We start from the raw sequence: 19,888 nt of genomic DNA, 5'->3' as shown, positions 1-19,888 counted from the left end.
TGTAGAATAAGTAAAGAAGTCAACTATTTGTTTCTTCTTCTTCTCCTTGGTCTCATATATCCTATTGCTTTCTTCAGGAACCGTGGTCAATGGAACCTGACATATGAAATAGTACGTACGTATTGGACAATTGGTAGTTTGCCTTGTCAGCTTTCACACATGGTATGTGGTATGAAACATGGCTTGGAAAATCCAGCTTTATGAACACTGAATGCTAAAGCCTGACAATATATGCCCTGTAGAAATGCTATCACAAACAGTATCTTTTACAAAAATTCTTGCAAGAACCAAGTTCTTGGCAGATTTCAGATTCTGCTTATCGCGATCAGTGCCAACTCAATAGGCTCCATAGCCCCCTTTCACCTGCTTGCTTCAAGATCATCCTACAGTGTATTGTTTCCCAGGTGGTAGGACATGACTGCCAGCGTGAGCCCGTTTAATTTCAGACTAGAGCTTTGCATCCCAGACAAAAATCCAGGCTCATTGTGCATAAGAACTCCCTCGGGAAAGTTGGAAAGCTTGTTTTAAATGCTTGAAAGCTTTGGGGGAAGAGGCCATGCAAGTAGTAGGATCTGGGTTCTGAAAGTCAGTCCCCGTGTGTGGGGTTTTATGTTGGTTTTGTGTTGGTTTTTTTTATCAGCAGGAGAAAGTCAATCTGCGTGTGGGTTTTTTTTTTTTTTTTTTTTATTATTAGTTGGAGCAAAGGTGAGTCAGTCGCACAGGCCATGCAAGTCCCTGCTTACCGTGCTTCTCTGTTCTGCTTGGGGAATGCTGAGCTCGCTAATATTCAGACAATTCAATTGACAATCATGAGGATGCAGAAGCACCTTGGATTTGTTTTCTGTTCTACTGTGAATGCGCAGAAACGTAGAGTCCTGCACTCTCAATGCTGCAACTTTAGCACTTGTAAGAGTAAAAATCATGCCTTTAAAGACTGTAGGAATAACTACTTCATACAGGAAGCAGCTTTTTTATTTTTTTCACTGAAATGACACAGATAGTTTCCTAAAAATTGTATTTCTAGGTGGAACTAGATGTTGGATATCGTGCTATTAAGTTACTGGAGCTTCCTAATGCTGCTGCCTTATTTAAAAAAAAGAAGTTTAAAACCAAAAACCTAATTTCCTTTTGTCTGTAAAATCAATTTCCTTTTCCTCAACTCAAAACAGATGTGTTTTCATAACATAAATGGTTTGGTATTGTGTTTGGTGCATATGTAATGTGCTGCTGGTGCTTGCCCAGTCATGTTCTCTGCCTGCATGTGCAATTTAGAAGGACGTTTTTCTTCTCAAAATCGCTATCTCGTAAAGCAGAGGAGCTAAAGACCACTTGAGAGTGCATATAGCTATCCTGGGCAGAAGCAGGGGGTATTTTTGTTAGGGTTCAGTTTTACACATAAGCAAAGGATATTACAAAGATGTTGAGTTATGTACTGATGGTTGCGTAGTGGAAATATGCCGGGGGTCCAACTAGCCTGAGGATGTTTGTCCTCAAAATCCTCGGTATGTTAAAATCCCTTTGAATGCTTTCAGAACAGCTGTTGACACAATATGCGAAGCCTAACCACTTGCCTACAGTTAGTAAACATGATTGGTTTGATTTCTCTGAGGCTTGAAGTTCTTTTATGCTACCTTTTGTTGAAATCACAAGAAAGTTAAGCTCCTAATTCAGATCTGTAAGTGCACTAGTATACACAAATGCCTAGCAAAACTGAAGAAAACTTCAGCCACTGATACTGGGACTTAGCTACTTATCCCAGGGGAAAGCGTAAAATTGACAAATGCCGCGTGAAGAAGCATAAGAAAAATATAAACTTTACAGAAAAAATAGCTAATATTATACACAAAGGCTGAGATTTTGCTACCAGTATAATACCTTGTATGAAACTGTGAAGTGTATAGCTTCTGCAGAGTAATACATCCTACTAAGATGAGGGGGGACACATGACACACCAAACACTCAATGAAACAGTAAAATTATGGAACCATTTAACTCCAGTGTTACTGATGAATGATGGGGGGTGTCATGTGTGTCGTCCCCCCAAAAAAACCCCCAACCAACCCCAATTTTGTGAATCCCCAATTTTGTGAATATAAATAAGAAACTAAAAAAAAAAATCACAATCATTCCCATTTTTGGCAGATTTTAAATTGTATGGGTCAGGGTGAATCAGCATTTGACTGGAATGCTGCAAGTGGGTGTTTTGTTAAAGACATTAAGGAGCTGAAGTATTGTGCAATATCGATAATAAAGCAGCTGGGCATTCAGCAGAAAACATAATATGAACATCACTTAAATACCATTTGTCTTCATTGCAGAGAAGCAGTTGCACAATGCAGATTATTTTGTTCGGGTCAAGCCTGTAGAAATTGTAAGAAAGCTGGCATAAATAGACAAAACGGGTCATAGTCATCGCTGCACAAGGAAATACAGGAACTGCAGCTTTTCAAACTGATCATCATTCAGAAAACAACACAGAACCAATTAAGATGCTGTAACTCCTCTACAACTCTATTTTGAAAAAATGAAGCTTAAATTTTTTAGTATTTGAACTAACGAAAGTTAGAAGTGATTTCAATTACATCTATTAATTGCTGTAGAGTTTCACAACAGACTTATTAACAACTTCATTAGCAACTTCACAATAATTGAACAGACAGAAAAGTAAAATCCTTCTTCCAAGGATTATGAAGAATGAGTTGTCATTGTACCAGGCATAATTAAAATCTCTTTTATGAAATAGGGTGTTACTGCAGGATTTTACATGGAACAACTGTGAGAGATTAAGCTGGACTGAAAAAATATGAAATGCATGCAGATTTAAAAAAAAAAGGGGGGGGGCAGGAAAAAATATCACTGAGATTAAATTTAACATTCAGGGCAACAAAAAGGGGAAGTTCCTAAACTTTGTAATGCTTTGTGCTACCAGCCGATCAGTAGGAGAGGACGTGAGGGACTCGGGCGGTATGCCTAATGCTCCCCGCAGAGAAGGGAGCGTGTGGCAGCCCCGATTCTGAAAGAGCCAGGGGACTTGTTCTCAGCTTGCCAGGCCATCATTCGTCTGGTGTTGCCCTGGGATCACAGCAATTCCCTAGGACAGAGAAAAATGTCTTGACCTTGTGAGTGGGATACAGGGTGTTTGTTCCAAGACCGAGCCGTGTACAAACCACCAAAAAATACACCAAGATTTGTTTTGGTATGTCAAATCAATGCCCAAAACAGCCTTCATGGTTATAGGCTGGTTCTTATTTTCGCAGTGCTCAAAGCGCCAAAAGACACTTAGATAGCTTGCTGTAGTTGCAATAGGCCAAAGAAATTACGCCAAAGTGATCTTCATGGGCCAAGTCCAAATCTTTGCTGGAGATAATGCCTTAAGGCACGGATCATGACCCGGTGCAAGCTGCCGTGGTGCTGCTGTGAGCAAGTGCGCTTGGCCCGCCAGCTCCTGCCAGCTTTCTCTTCTTGACAAGAGCTCTTCAGCTGTGGCACCAGGAAGGTGGCTCCTATGAAACTCTAGCCACATGTGCTCGAGGAACAGATGTGAAAGCCACTTGAATAAAAGTACCAGCTGGAGTTTTCTGCAGTAACCAAGGACAATTACTCATATGCACAGACATAGGTTTTCAAAAACGCAATGCCTGTCGCTGTGGGGATTTAAGCGGCACAGACTCTGGCAGGCAGTAGCCAAAGACCTTTATTGCTCTTTGTTAGCACCTTTTTATAGCAAGCAGAAGTGTACACGCACTACCTGCAGCTTGCAGAGAGGTCCATCTATGCTCCAGCAGACTGGCCAGTTCCTCCGTTTGCGTTTGCTCATTAAAATCAAACTCAGGAGATTCCCATCCCCCCCCCTTTTTGTTTTACTAGAAACTGCTGAAACCAATCTTTCAATCATTTTTTGCATTCCCTAATAAACACACAGCACACAAACCAGGATGCAAAAGAACATTTTCCCATCCCCACATCTCCCCCTTTTTGTTTTACTAGAAACACCGCTGAAACCAATCTTTCAATCATTTTTTGCATTCCCTGTAATAAACACAGCACACAAACCAGGATGCAAAAGAACATTACTAAACATAGCCCTCCTAGCTTGGCTAGTTGTGTTTGGCATTAATAAAGTTAGTCTCCCAACGACACGGCCCACCTTTAATATGAGAGGGAATGCCAGACCAGGCCCAGTCTCCACATATTAAAGAGACCCCCCCTGGGTAATCCTACAGGTGCATTGGATGATTTAGATATATTGCCACTTGTCTGGTTATACCACAGCAACTCATTTTTATAGATTTCCAGGGTAGCATTAACTGACCAGGCTCGGGAAATCTTGGCCCCTGAATAATTGAAATGCAAACACGTTAAGATGCGGTAGGCATCCATCCCAATTGTCAGTGGTGTGTTGTTTCCCCTCGCAGGCCTCCCTGAAAGGACTAGTCAGGCCCAAGTCCCAATTATCTAAAGGAAGCCCCACTAAACAGGTAGGAAAGGGGTTGTCGGGGGAAGATATCGACAGGCAGATGGAATCTTGTCCTGTCTGATTGGCCAGTTACCCAAATATTTTTTCCCAGTCCATTTCCCACACAGTCCACAGCTGGGGGACACAATGTGATCTCCCACACATTAGCTGTAGAATCTGTGGTTCGGCACTCCCGGTGGTACGCCCTTTACACCTTGTGCACCTTCCCGCCCGGAATTGAGAGTAATATTACCAGTTTCTTTCACAACTATCACATTTGATTACATTTGCACAAAGTCCATGCGTGATGTGTTGATCCGGGACACTGGAGGCAGGGAATTCCCGTCACCTCTCAATTATTTCAAGGCAAACGGCCTGCCAGTGAGCAGCCGGATCATAGTCTAAGGGTTCATTGTCATAGCTTGACCTCTAGTCTCTGTTGTTTAGTCGACTGTCCAAAATCACTTGATATCATCAGGGCCAAAAGAGTTTTAGCCATGAAAGCAATAGGCGGAGGATATAGTCATCATACTTAATTCCACACTTTTCTAACAGTTTCTTAATAATACATAGCATAGATTCCTTCTGCTTAGTTAGTTGCAATCCCATTTTTCAGTTTCCAGCTGCTCACCTCTACTCCAACAAGGCGACGATTCAGAATTCCAGTTCCAGCTCTTTCCTGAGACTGCTCCGTCTCCCACTGGCTGTGGCTCGTTCAGCTGGCTCCCCACCGGTGCTCTGCTCCAGCATTTTCACCCTACGTTGGGCACCATTTGTGGGGATTTAAGCGGCACAGACTCTGGCAGGCAGTAGCCAAAGACCTTTATTGCTCTTTGTTAGAACCTTTTTATAGCAAGCAGAAGTGTACACGCACTACCTGCAGCTTGCAGAGAGGTCCATCTATGCTCCAGCAGACTGGCCAGTTCCTCCTCCTCCTTCATTCATTGCAAAATGCCTTCATGGCCTTTATCTTGTTTTCTCCTTCCAGCTGCAGCACATTCCTTTTCCTCCTTTCAGCTGCAGGGTATTGCTTCCTCCATTATCTTCTGTTTACGTGCCTTCTCGTGCCAGGTGATACAATGTTTGCTCATTAAAATCAAACTCAGGAGATTCCCATCCCCGCATGTCTCAACAAGGCCCTTTGTATTTTAGGGAGTGACAGCTACTCTGCAGAGACCAGGATGGACACACTGGGAGGAATCCATATTTTCTTGCAGTAGATTGCCTTTCTGATAGCCATAAGGAATACTTCAGACCAGAGACAAATCGTTTAGTACAAGTGGTGTAAGTGTTAACGTTTGTTTTCAAGGCAGGTATTCCTGTAGGTGACAAATAAACACAATTCCCATTCAAAGGAAATGAGGTTTTATTAAAAAGCAGGAAAGTCCGTGTTGCCCCTCTACTTGCTTACCGATCTACTCTTCTTAGTGGAAAAGAAATTAAAACACTGAAGCATCACAAGAAATAAACAAAAATTAGCAAGATGAAATACTATAAGCCAGAGAGCAAGTTTTTGGTAATATAAAGTGAATGTTTGATGTTACAAACTCAAAACCAGCAGCTTGTTACCATAGCAAATATATTGCATTACATCAAGTGATGCAAACTATAAAATATCTAATGTTCTGAATTTCAAATGTACTATTTTTATTGCACAGCTGTTCCCTATAAAGACAAAGGTAGCAATTCCTGAATTTTGTTTTTCTGTTGCTTCTTCAAAATTCGGTCAGTATTCTGCAAAATAAAGTGAAATAGTTGATGTTCAGAATATGCTGTATGTAAATAGCTGCAAGCTGATATTTGGAAAAAGGCATGGGATGCTAGCTCTACAAAACTCCTATTTGCTGCATTTATTGAACTTCTGATGAAGCTGTTTAGTTAGCTGTATTTAATATACGTGTAGCTTAGTATAGAACAAAGCCCCTGCAGACGTTATCCTGCCGAGCAGTTAAGGTGTGTGATGATGGAGACCTCCAACAGGAAGGTTAGAGGAACATGGTAAGAGAGAATTTACTCAAGTAAAATTTAACACGTAACTGCTGGATGAGGTGTTCACTCTCCCTGCAGAGTCTATCTGTATATAGACATATTACCTATTACAGACTTTTTATACAGATAGTTTGCTTTATCCTTTGAAAAATGGCTAGTTGGCAATCGTGCTGCACTGGAATCGCAGCCTGAACCTTCAGCCTGACGTTAGGATATTTGTACATTAAAACTTCCCGTGACGTCTTTGCAAAGTTACGTGGAGTGTATGTGTAATGTCCTATGGTGTTGATCAGACTAGGATTACTTTCATGGAAACTTTACCATTAGTATCTTGCACATCATGAATAGTTTGACAGAAATCAGAAAATAAAATGAGGGTATCTGCAAGAGAATATACATGTTAGAGAATACTTACCTTTGTCTAAAGACAGGAAAATAGCTCGTGTTTATAGTTTTCTGCCCCAGGGTTGGGAAGAGTCAGACTTTCCCTGGAATTCCACTTGCAAACTTTTATTTGCATGATAAAATTTAATCATCCGATAGATCCTGTTGTCTTCAGTTACTTCAAACATGTATGTTAGGCAGGTACTTCATGCTTTGTGAGCCTTGACTGCTCGCCCTCCTTTATGCCGGTGAATGGAAAGACAAGACAATTATCTCTCTAATTTGATTCATAGAAACTGTGAGTGAAGTCTCGGATGTTGCAGCTTCTTCTGCCCTTGAGGAAAACTTAGACAGTGTCAAGGAAGGAGTAGCCTCAGCAGCTCAAGAGATTTCTGACACATCCTCAAGGAGCCAGGACGTTGATGCTGAGGAGTCGGGGCAAACTTCAGAAGGTGCAAGAGCACAGCTGGGTCTGAAATGTTTTGTCTCTGAAAGCGCTAATGGCTGTTTGCACTGAACTAGCTGCGAGAGCATGCAGAACGCGAGTGGTGCAATGTGGCTGCTAGTGATGACTGTGTTTGGCATCATAGTGTTAGCAGAAGATTTAATTTCGAAATTAGATGCCATGCAGTAGAAATAGGTATCGCTGAGTTGGATCGCGGGGGTGTTTTGAGCTCAGTGCCCTGCTAAGTGGCTAGACGTAAAGTTCATTAAGAACAAGAAATTCTCCCTCGTGCTGCATGTGATGTAACACACTTTTTTAACATCTGACTTAATTTGAAAGATAGAATTGTATTAAATTACATTGCTGTAAAGAAAAATATTGGGCTTGTGATGTTTATAAACCTTACAGTGTTTCAGTGAAGCTGTAAACGATCTTATATTGCTATTGAAGTTGAACAATATAATTGAATGCAAAGAAAAATGTGTGTTAAAATCATCACTGCGGAGATTTTCAAAGGAGTTTAGAAGTTTGGCCTCTAAACTCTTTTACAATTCGAATTAAAAAGCTAGAAGGAAAAACGGCTGTATACCTAATATGACTTTGTAAATTGTATCCCTTTAGTCCAAAGGGTCCTTTGGACTAAGGATTCCTTCCTTTCCAAAGGAAACAACTTACTCAACTATTTGTTGTCAAATAAGTTGTTTCCAATGTTTCTCATTGGTGTTTTGTCTCCATTTTCAGTTTCTGTGGAGGAGAAGACACCTGAAGAAGTCGCTAAGGAACCCTAAAGGTACACAGCACAATTGCAGCATGTGGTTTCCCGCTCTTCACCTTTCTTTTTTTTCTCAGTTAGCGGCAGTTGCAGCATGTGGTAAGTCTGCACATGCGCTCTGATGGTGAATTTGTATTTCTGCTCCCAACAAATACACTGCAAAAAAGAACTTAACCGAAGTATTTCTTATTGTTTGGGAACCATTGTTGGCATCTTTTAGAGGTTAGGGAGCAAGACTTTTCTGTATCAATTGTCACGCTGGGTATTTATTTATGGCTTTATCTTAGTCCCATGCAAACTGGATAAAGACCCAAGAGCCGTAACTTTCTTCCAGGCAAAAAGTGTTCTTTGGACATTGATTTAAATTATATAGATACTGGACTTCTGGATTATTGCCTTACACAAGCAAACTCTTCCCTTGTTATCCTCAGTCTAAACATGGTGAAGTTGTAACCCTCTGGACTGTTTTTTTTTAAGACATTTTTTCACAGTTAGTCTCTCTGCACTTTTAGTTTGTGCTAATGAAAAATACTGAATAGAATATTCCTACTATTTTGCTAGTATCTTCCTCAGTTGGCTTTATTCATTTATATAATAAACAACTTCGTCCACAATATTCTTAATACTTTGCTACTCCCTGTGACTCCCCTTTCAAAAATGGACTGTAAGATGGTGATAGAAACCTGAGGGAATAAAAAGTTTTGCTGAAATATGAACATGAATCTTGGTAGACAAGATATTAACTAGAAGAGAAACAACTGAAAGTTGAGCAAATAAACCTCCCAGGTCAGGAATTCTCAAAGTTGTTTTTGCTGCTAGTTAACAATTCATACACTAATTCTTGGAGCACGGGTGCAAGAAGAGAAGGAAGTGGAGCAAGGAAAGTTATTATTCATTGCATCCTCAAAACGTATGTACTAAATACACTTATACAACCTTATCGTTATGTTCTGAGTCCTTTTCAAATGCATGTTTGCACACATAAATGCAGTGACATAGAGAAAGCAATGGAGTTAGGAATGTTTTTTTCCCCTGTAAACCTCTTGCAACCCTAAAAATTGTTGCATTGTTATTCCAGATTTTGATTTAGACAACAAATACCCAGTATAGCCTGTTCAATTAATGAAGGCAGAGACGGTAACTGAAAGGGGTGGGAGTGGAAGGGAAGGCAAGCTGTAGGAAGCACCTTTGATGGAACAAATTGAAAATAGGTGAAAAATAGATGAATCTGCTACCAGAGTACAGGTCCACTGAATTCTGCTTAAACTGCTTGGGCTCTTTTTGACAGAAAAATTACTTTTTATGAATATAGCATCACAAGGTTACAAAAAGGGTCTCTTAATGAGTTCCAATTTGATCTTGTTGGGGAGGAAAAAGTTTTATAAAACATTTTACCACTTAGTGCTGGAAGACTACTGGCTGACTTTTTCCAATTTACAAGTCAAGAGCCACAATGCATTCCCAGTCAGGAAAGATTTTTTTTTTTTTTTAGTGTATGTTTTGATTGTAAGCACTTTAGGGTATGGACCTTAACTTTAAGTTTGCATTAAAACACATTATACTTTTTAAGGAATTCAAAGAAAAAAAAAATCAAAAGAATGTTGATGGGAGAATCAAATCAGTTTCCAGTTACCTTTTTTAAAAAATACTAATTATTTGGTGAAGGGATAGAAGTAGTAATAATGGATGAAATCCATCAAATAAAGCCTTGAATTGATGCTGAGAGCATGCCTAAGTAAGAATATACTATTGTTGCCCTTTCTTTTCAGAGTGCAGCAGTTCTACTGTGTGTGGCTGTTGGCCCCAAATTCACACTGCTATGAAGCTACTTGTATCAGTGATCTCAGCAAACACAATTGGTTTACCTCGTGCTTAAAGTTAAGCAAGTAACTATTTGTAGAAGTAAAGCTTAGTGGAATGTGTCCAGCATCCAGGGGAATTAATTTATACCTGAGCAACACGGCTCAGGTACAGACGAGGGATTCCTTGAAATGGGGCTTTGTTGGTGGTAGCAGAGCAAGCTTCCACAAGCCATCAGATAAGCATGATTTACGCAGCAGTAGTGTTTATATGCTGTAATTCACTTAACTGATAACTTGCAGTCAAATCTACAGTGTCCTTTGAATGTTTGCAAAGAAAAAAGACCTGATGAATCAAGTCTGTTGCTAAACATCATGTATTGTTGCTTCCTCTAAACCAGATTCTTTTTTCTTTTTCCCAGTAAGCAGTGCCGAAGCCTTTGAAAAGTTTAATGGAAATGTTTGTGGCAATCAACCAGCTGATTCCTGTGTGAAACCTCATACTCTTCCTTGGAGACATAAAAGAAATTGTGCAGTTTGTCATACCCCACACTGCTCATTAGGACCGGTGTTCATTGCTGCAACAGACAACCTAATACGATTTAAGTTGGTTAGAGAGACGCTCCTGTGATTAACATCTCTGCTTTAGAAAGTAGCATCCAGTAATAACTGTCAAAGCACCACCCAGCATGTAATTAATACACGTGCTAAGAGAAGCGGTAGACTTAACTGAAACCATATCAGGTGAACTCATTTTAGGTCTTTGTTGTTTCGTTATGTACATTGATTTCTTATTTTTGGTCCAAACTGTGGTGCATAATTATACCATTGTAACATTCCATGCTAAAATGTAAGTAAAAAGTTTTAACTAAGTTAAAATCTTATAAAAATTACCTGTTAGTATTTTTAAATTGGGTCACGGGGAAAATAACAACCTTGTTTGCTCCCAAGTTTGGATTTGCAATTGTAAGCATAGGACATTTGGATGTACAAGATCTAATTTTCCTCCTGCATAAACATTTTAGATGCTACCCTTCCTTGCACAATAATATCCAGGAGTAAACATTTTTAAGGCTTCTGCTTTGAGAACAAAACCCGTTTGCAAGTAGTACTAATAAGTACTTTATAGCATGAAAATCAAAATAACACTGGCTGAAGTTATCATCATTGATCGAAGTGGTGGCTCCTACCTTGGGGGTGCTGGGCCCCGTTCCTACCAAACCTTATTCAGCTTGCCGTAGTCTTTCTGTGTTGTTCTGTCTTAGCAGTGACATGCAGCAGTGGCGTAACAACACAGAGGTTTGAGAGAACACTCTTGTACAAATCACGAGCAATTTAGGCTATGGTAAAGCTCCTCTCCGAGCACTTGCAGATGGCCAGCAAAATCCCCATGGAAGGCTATGCCACAGGTGTTCAAACGGACAAGGACTCTTAGGGACTAATAAAGAACAGAATAGCTAAATAATCTTGTCTTGTTAGTATTATCTTAATAATAAAAAAAATCTATAATGAATAATGGGTTTGCATGACACTGTTCTCCTAACCCTCCATTGTGCTATGGGCATGTGCATGGGTGTGCACCTACTACAAAATTTTTACTGAGACTCCCACCTCCTAAAAAGCATTACAGCCATCACAGAATGGCGATAATTCTAAACCAGGGCCAAATAAGGTATATTATACATTATTTATATAGGAAGTGTGAATTAAAGGGTGTATCTGACTGCTTTCTCTTCAAGCAGAACTTTGGAAAAATGTTGAAAGGGAAATTACAGCATTATGACATTCCTACCCATGGCACAAAGCAACACATGCTCCTTCCCCCATCGTAAAGCAAATTAGAATAGTGTTCCAACAAAATACAGCCTATTGCCCTTGTACCTGCTTAGGAATAACTAGAATAATGCAGAGGCAAAATCAGGCTCCCGAGCTTCAAGCAGCCATACCACAGCCTTCTGCTTAAAGGATAAAGCCACTGTGATTAAAAGCAATTTTTGTAGACGAAGCTACTGGAATAAAAGTCTTAGACTGATATTTTGTTGGATGAGAGTCTATCTTTATTTATCTGGTAGATTAAACATCCTATGATGGATGCATACTCTTAAATGTTCCATTTCCTCACTAATTCCCAGTGAAAGAAACTGTTTCTAATACCTGCAGCTGGCAGCAGGGTTTCTGAAATTGTAGGCTTTGCTGAATGTCCCTTTATCTCTGGAACCGCTCTGGTACATGGCAAAATATATTAGCCCTTGGGAACAGATGCCTGAAGAATTGAAGCACAACCTATGGTGTGCTTTCCAAAGCTTTTAATCTTTCTGATACCAAAAAATGTAAGAGTCCCAGGATAGCCTGTACAGATGCTTCATGTCAGAGATCCTCTTTTTTTTTTTTTAAAAAAAAAGACACTAGTCTTGAAAGCCAAAGGGACTAGGAATATATTATAAACTCTAGCTGTGATGTCATGTAGCATAGCATGGTCTGCTTCAGCACTTGATTATCCTAGATCAACAACAGAGATATTTTGCAATTCACAGAGGGCTGCTCTTCAAAATAAATAGCCAATTACCGCATGCAGAATGCCTTGTTGCTTCATCAGAAATTCTTTGTCTTACTGGTTTAGGTGGTCCCTAGCCATCATTGATCACTTTTATCAGTCATGCTAGTATGGAGTCTAATTACCACACAGATGGATATTTTTCTGTCCTTCACCTCCAGAAAAGTGAATATTCGAGTTGCTACACAAAGGCTATGATGAATCATAGAAAATGCTGAAAGAGTATTGGCTCATTAGGGAGAACAAGATCACAGCAGAGAGCAGACATAACGTACGACTAAAGGAGATGGGGGAAAAGGTTTGTTCTTGACAATACACTTCAAAGCTCAGAGTAAAACTTGAGATTCCTGAATTTGTCCAAACTGCAAATTGCTCCTCTGCAGTCAGCAAGTATCTGTGAAGCCAGCTGGCAAAGCGTTTCACCTCCCTCTAGCGCTAGTTCACGTGAAGGATGACAGCCTGTTGCTGCTAGCAGCAATTCACTTGGCTGAAATGCTGGAGACAGATGAAGTCCTTCTAACAGTTTCAGTTTTACTCTTTGCCTGTGTTGATGCCAATATAGAATTTCAATTTTACTTTCATTTGCTTCTTAAAAACATAAGACAATTACTTAAAAAGATCATTCAAACTGCAAGTTGGTATGCAAAATTTGGAAAATCTGAGAGTGAAATTCTTTAACCAAGATTTCTTGTGCCTGTGTGGCAAGCTTTGATGATGTGATAAAATACTATTTTTTGTCTGTTTTTCTGGAAGAAAAACAACCCACAAAACCCCAATGAACCCAAACCAAGCCAAGAACTGAGGTCTCTCTCCTTTCCTCTCCCTCATAATTTTTGAACCAATTAGCCAACCCCAACTTCTGTTTCTGCTTTACCAGAGGTGGGAAGGGCACAAAGTTCCTACCAGCTGAGTGATGACTGAGGAGATCAGTAGTTTATTTTGTTGTGTTTGCCAGCAGATGAGCAACTGGACATTGATGCAGCTGAGTAGCACTTTGGTGGCCATAATCAGCTACTGCAGATGCTGTTTCCTCTCTGCTGGTGGTTAGGGGGTGAAAGACTGAGCCAGCAGCGCTGCAGGAGCAGAGCTCAGAGGGCACAGGCCTGTATGGGGTGGGGGGAGACATGCAGGGACAGAAGGCATTTTGTGTGAAAGGACGTAGGAGCTAGCGTCACTTGGTCTGCTGCCCGTGGATTAGCTCGTTTCTGCAGAGTGCTGGCCCCCTTGCCACACAGACAGTTCTGCTCTTAGGAAAGGTATTTCTTGGTTGTACGCTTTGCTCTTGCCCTGCTCACCTGCTGCAAAAGATGGAAGGTGTGCAGGATGATGGAAATAAGGTCCATCCCTGAGTGACAGGCATCAAATGTCATTGCGGGAAACTGGATTCTCCTGCATTCTGGTCTTTATTCCTTTGTTTGGGATGCTGCGGGAGATGTTGCCTCCTCCAACTTTATTGGGATGGGAAAAAGGGTTGAAACTGGAGGTTTCTGTGCTGGAGTTGTTCTTGCTATTTGCTTGAACTACAGGTAATTAAAGAGGTTGTTGAAACAGCATGATTTGCTTAGTGGTTTAGCTATCTGCAAATGTTCTCCACTTCTTCTTGACACGTTACCAAACTCAAATGATGGCTTTAGCAGGCTCTGAAAGGCTGTTTGCAATTGATGTTCAACAGCTCCTGTATAACAAACAAATGGGAACCTTCTGTGGAATATAAGACTCTTCTTCATGTGGTCTGTTAATTATTTGTATCAGCTTCATGTGCAGATTCAGTGTCTCCTAATTACCTAAAAATCTTGCTTGTTTAGTGATAAATAGTTTTCCTTATTTTAAACCTTCATGACTTAATGATCTTTCAAAAGATATATGTGTGAGCTCTGCTTGTGCCCTAAGAAAAGTGTTACACATTGCTGTAGTTTCCGTGCTTTGTCTCAGGAAGTTCGGCTGCCTGTACTTTGTCTTCTGAGTTCGGCATGGACTGCAGTATGCAAACCAATCAAATTAAAGAGGGAAATATAGAGAATAAGTGGAAGAGGAGAGACAGTAATATGTATCAAGATCATATTTCCTCTTTTTCTTTCCCTCTCAGTAATTAAATTAAATTACTGAGCTCTGTGGAGATTCACTGATCACCTTCCCATAATGTGATTTTTTTTTTTCCTGGCTTCTTTCTTCCTGCATAAGGCTATTTTGTTTCTCAGTAGTTACTGGGAAATGTTATTCTCCACTGAGGGCTCATTGAGAATAATTAACCATTGGACAACATGCACTCACATTATCAAGCAGAAGAGGGCACTAAATCAAAAGCAGTATGATTACTAAAACCTAGAACAGAGAAAGAATCCCCATCCCCAAAACCTGGAGCTGAACAATACAGGAAGAAATGAATAATGTATGCTTGTTTTCACTGGAGAAAATTGGCTTGATTTTTTTGAAGTTTAATTGTGGTTTGGAGAAAATCCAAATCATACAGATCCTTTTCATTCCACTGTTGTAGTAAGTGACTAATTTCCAATGCAAAGTACTTGGTGCCGAGGCTGTTATAATACGAGAGGAACCAAACCTGGAGTAACTGTTCAAGGCTTGACAGTTCTCGCCAATGGGAACACAATGAGGCTGGATGTGAATGTCTTTGTTTCCATTTAAATGATTAATGAAGTTCTATAAAATCAAAATCACTGCAGTCTTGCCCCTTTTCACTTATTACAAGTATCAGCAGTAGAAGGAGGTTACACAAAGTATTCAGTCCTGGTTATAAACAAAGAGAGAAGGACTTTGAAGTGTTTGAAGTTGTCACTTTATGAGAAAAATCTTAATGGCTTGATTTCCACCCTCGGCCCATTTGCTTTCAGCGCGTCTCTTCCCACAATCTTGTCTTCTATACCAGTTCTGACATATCCTCACTCGGGCACCGTCCACGTGAAGACATTTACTAATTGCAGAGCTTGCATGTTCCTAAATGAAAAGTAGTTTCCAATGCTGAAATAATATGCTATGAAAGATAAATTTGTCTTTGAGGACAATTCTTTTTTCATTTTTCTTTAAAGCAAAACAGTTGAAAACAAACTAGATAGTCTCCATAAGAAATTTCTTCTCACAGAACACCACAGTTTCCCAAGGGTTTTCCTGTACCAGAAGGGTCCCGTGTGAGCATTCTGTTTTCTGCTATGTCTAACTGAAGAAAATCAACATGCCGTGTACATCCCATGTATTTTTTGAGTGAAAATGAGGTACAGTCCTCTTTCATGCTTATTCTAACTTAGATTCTTTTTTTCTAAAATATTGCAACTGCTGTATTTTAAAATATATCTAACATACAGCAACAAACTGCTATGGACTTTCCTCCTTCATATCTGTGTAATTCCTTCTTTCTTAAAAGCAACACGAATTTATTCAAGGGTAAAATCCTGCCCCCGACAGGCTTGTTTCAGCATTGCATTGCTCCCCTCCTCTAATCACATAACTCCCACGTAATTAGTGGCGTTACAACCCCTGCAATGCTGAGGATCAGAAGCTTCTTGTGCTTACCTACTTTACAAGCAAAGTAGCATTGTAGTTTTAAGGAAAGGAGGGTGTGTATTTGTTTTTTGGTTTGAGGTTTTATTTTATTTTCTTCTAACTTGTATGCCATTGAGGGGAAATTATGAAGGAGATTGAATGAATTCAGAAAAGATTAGGATTACACATGCAATTTAAAGGGCTTTACTGTACAATATACGCTGCTTTAGTAGCCTACAGCATGAATAAAATCAAGGGACAGGAAGTTTAAGTAAGTTTGAGTTAAGCTGACACTAGCCATGTGCTTCGTAGCACAGAAACCTTGCATTTGGGGGCAACAAGAAGTCTGAAACTTTGCCTTAAAGCTGTCAGAACTGGAATTCTTCACAGATGGAACCCTTACTTATCTGGTATTTATGCTTGGCAATAGAAATATGTGAATCATCAGATCTCAAATTAGGTTCCATATCCCTGCAAAAATAACTCCAAAAGCTGGTGAGCCTTGCGTGTGCGTGCCGAGTTAACCTGATCCCCAGCCTGGGGTCAGGAAGGTGTATTCCCCCCTGCCCCGCAGGCAGGAGCGGCTGGGGGAGGTGGGATGCCCACCCCTGTAAAATGTTAATACCAATTTGCTTTCTAGGATCGACTGGTTGATTGACCAGCACCTTGCAGTGGCAGGGATTTAAAGCACTGGTGCCATCCTCCACTACTTGTCTGTCATATTTGTGTACCTTTTGTACAAAGTATTATAGGACTTGGGGAAACATTTGTCACTTTGTCATATATGAAATAGATATCCAGTGGCCCTTTCTGGACTCAGCATTGCGGTGTTGCTGCCTGTAGTTGCCTGGGACTGGTACTAAAGATCTGTTCCAGTCATCAGTAGCGTCTCAAAATAGCCTTCTCCATTTTGGATCTGTCCAACTTGGTCCACTGCATAAAACCCCGTTGGCAGGACAGATGAGGAACCGGTCTCCTGACTTTTGTGTCTGCTCTGCACTGGGGTACCGCGACTCAAGGATGTGACGCTGTCCAGACTACTCCTGCTTCACACCATTCTGAGTGATATTTTTCCACCAGCAATAATCTTTGAGCTCTCAGCTAACAATGTAGTATTTTTTTTCCTATGAGGGCTTGGTAGTGTCTTAGACGTCATCTTACATAAAAGCAAGACCATTCAAATGTTTCAGAGTTGTGCTAGTGAAGTGGTTGCTTTTGGGACAAATACACACAACAAAATATCCATCCCAAACAGCCCATCAGGAATTTCCTTCCTGCTGGCAAAGACGGCTTCAGTAATGCGTAAAGCAGCAGCCAGTAACATCCCTTGTAGCAGGCTGACAATGAATATCCTAGAATCCAACTGTTAGTTTTAGCAAGCATAGGGATTGGATTTTGGGTTTGATTTCTACAGACTATCTTTATTTTGGATAATTTTATGCTCAGAGCTTCCTTGAAAATGCTGAGTTTATAGGTTTACAATTAAATGGTAACGTGGTATGTATCCGAGACAAAGCAGGGCTTCCATTAGGATGCCTTTTAAGCGCTTTTAATACATGTCCCACAGCTTCACGTTTCCCATAGCTATATACAAAGCAAGCTCTACTGTAACGCTTGGTTTACCATGGATTTGTGGTCTATGTGGAAGTTCCCTTGTTGCCTTTATCTCTGTAATCCCAGCTGTATCCTCTGTGGTCCGTGTGATCCTTTTGCTGCTGCCCCATCAGACCTTCCTCACGTCTTCTAATCCCATAGTGCCACCAGTTTTCCACTACAACTCCATAGACCTCAGACGCCTTCTTTTTTAGCGGGGGAGAAAGCAAGTCAGCCAAGAAATAGCATTGCTGTAGCTGGTACACAGCTATATGCATATCAATACATCAACTGGCTGCTGTGGGTCAGCATGAAAAATAGCTACTTTCTGGTGGGGACACACACTGGTGTCGGTCTCCTCTGCTCCGATACTTGCATTCTTGAAACTTGTAGGAACTTATTTTTGAGATCTCTACCCTTTTATAAAATGGAGCTGAAACTGGCAAATAAAGTCAAGGGAAAGGAATGATAGAGAGATGGGTGGACACACAGATAGCTAGGTCTCAATAAAGCTTGTTTCCTTAGGCTAAAATGTAGCTTGATTTAGTGATGTTGGAATACTGCACAGCAAAAATGGGATGTTTTTCTATGACTCTATAAGCACAATATGGAGTCTATTAAAAGTTCATGTAAAAATGAAACAAAAAAACCAAAACCCCAAACAAACCCCCCATAAATATTGACATTTTTGTTTTAGAAATTATCAGTAGTTTTTACCGTTGCTCTATCTCTAGAGTTTTCACAAAATAGTCTGTATGTTCTGCAAGTCTATTCTAGGAAGGAAAAAAACCTAATTACACCTGTAGAGTTACTGCTACTTCATTAATAACGATTTACAGAATGGACTGACTGACAGAAGGGTCGTGGGACCCTCACTCCCTTATTTCTTCTGGGTCATTTCTTGGCCATTTCTTCTGGGTCATACTTCTGGGTCTGAATCAGTGTAACTTTCCCCTTTCATCTGAACAACCAAAGGCAGTAAGCTCAGCATATAGAATTAGATAGGCTACAGTCTTTTGAGGACTGACGATTAAAAAGCAACGTGGATTGCAGCTTTCTGTATGCAAAAGGGGCAGAGAAGCATCTGTTGAACTGCTGACCCCATGTTCTCGCACAGCAGTATCCCAGCAATAGCAGTTTTGAACTGACTGCAGGTCTACCTCATGAGTGGGTGAAAAGGGCCAATATTCATTTTTCTTTTTCTTTTTTTTTTTTGATAGCTGCATCACTTAGATAACTTAAAAAGTCATTCAGCTGAACTGATCCAAATCCCTTGGTGGCCCTGCTTTTTTCATTTTGAAGTTTAATATTTTTCAGCGTAGCTTTCCAACTAGCTTAAGGTAAACCAAAAAGAGCTGTTCCTAAGAGAAATACAGTTTTCCATATGAAGAGTTAATCTAGTTTCATTAAAGAAAACCCAAAAGAAATAAAAAGAAGCAGCAGCAGAGAAAGAAATGAAGATGCCATTGTGATTATCTCAAACCAGTGCTGGTTTTTTTCCTCTGCAGAGAAGCACAGGTCTCTACACTCAGAGAGCACTTGCCACGACTCCCTCCCAGGGAGGTGCTGCTGAACTTCCACTGAAAATGGCCGCACAGCTCAGCTCGTTAGAAGAAAAAGTGAGAAGTGGGAGTCACATAAATAAGCGAGATTAGGGGATGCAGAAACATTTGTCCCGTGGCATCCAAACAGAGAGTGGAGAAAAACTGAATAAACAGAGGACCGCACATCTATCTTTAGAGGACCCCTAAGTGGTGGCCATGTCACCTCATGCCCAGTGACGCCCTGAAGGAGCTACTGACATGTACAAAGCAGCTCTGGTTTATATGGCTTTTGTTCAGCCGACAGTGGGCCTATGTTTTGAAAGAAGCTGTCCGCTCTTCTCCGTGAAAAGGATCATGGCAAGAGGTTTTCTTCTTTTTCTGAATTTTAACTTGGACCCATGGAAAGAAGAAGAAGAAGAAGAAGAAGAAGAAGACAAAAAACTACAAGAGTGAGCCCGTCAAGTCAGGACGAATGAAGCACTAAAGATAAAGCTGACAGCACTTAGGTCTGCCAGGCTGCAAAAAACTGGAATGGAGGGCTAAAACTCCCACCCAACTAGACTTATTTCCAGTCTATAACAAGGCAATTTTTGCCAGGAACCCTTTAATCTTTTCCTCCCAATATCCTACCCTTTTCTTGACTTGCTCTTTTCTTTGTTATAGGTAGTCTTCATTTATTTTATATTGTCAACTGCTATCTCCGATCTAAGCCTAAGGCCTATAAAATGTGAACTTCCACCATCCACTGTCTATGAGATTTTAACTTTACACCTTTGTTGAAACAATTTGCATGCTTGTACATTAGAACATTAAAATAATTACATTTTCTAATACGCAAACACTGAACACTATTCTAT

At 40.4% G+C, this 19,888-nt stretch overlaps 1 long non-coding RNA gene across 1 annotated transcript; it reads left to right on the top strand.

The window, feature by feature from the left end:
* Window positions 1-15,454: 15,454 nt before the first annotated feature.
* LOC103908019 lies at window positions 15,455-19,454 on the top strand. Its single transcript, XR_658130.1, has 2 exons — window positions 15,455-15,626; window positions 18,996-19,454. It is a non-coding gene; the product is annotated as an uncharacterized LOC103908019 (long non-coding RNA).
* Window positions 19,455-19,888: the final 434 nt, after the last annotated feature.

This window comes from Aptenodytes forsteri, unplaced genomic scaffold (assembly GCF_000699145.1).
Source record: "Aptenodytes forsteri isolate BGI_AS27 unplaced genomic scaffold, ASM69914v1 Scaffold125, whole genome shotgun sequence".
In the NCBI taxonomy this organism is placed as follows: Eukaryota; Metazoa; Chordata; class Aves; order Sphenisciformes; family Spheniscidae; genus Aptenodytes; species Aptenodytes forsteri.
The sequence above is the reverse complement of the archived record's forward strand: the minus strand, read 5'-3'. Positions and strand labels throughout refer to the sequence as shown.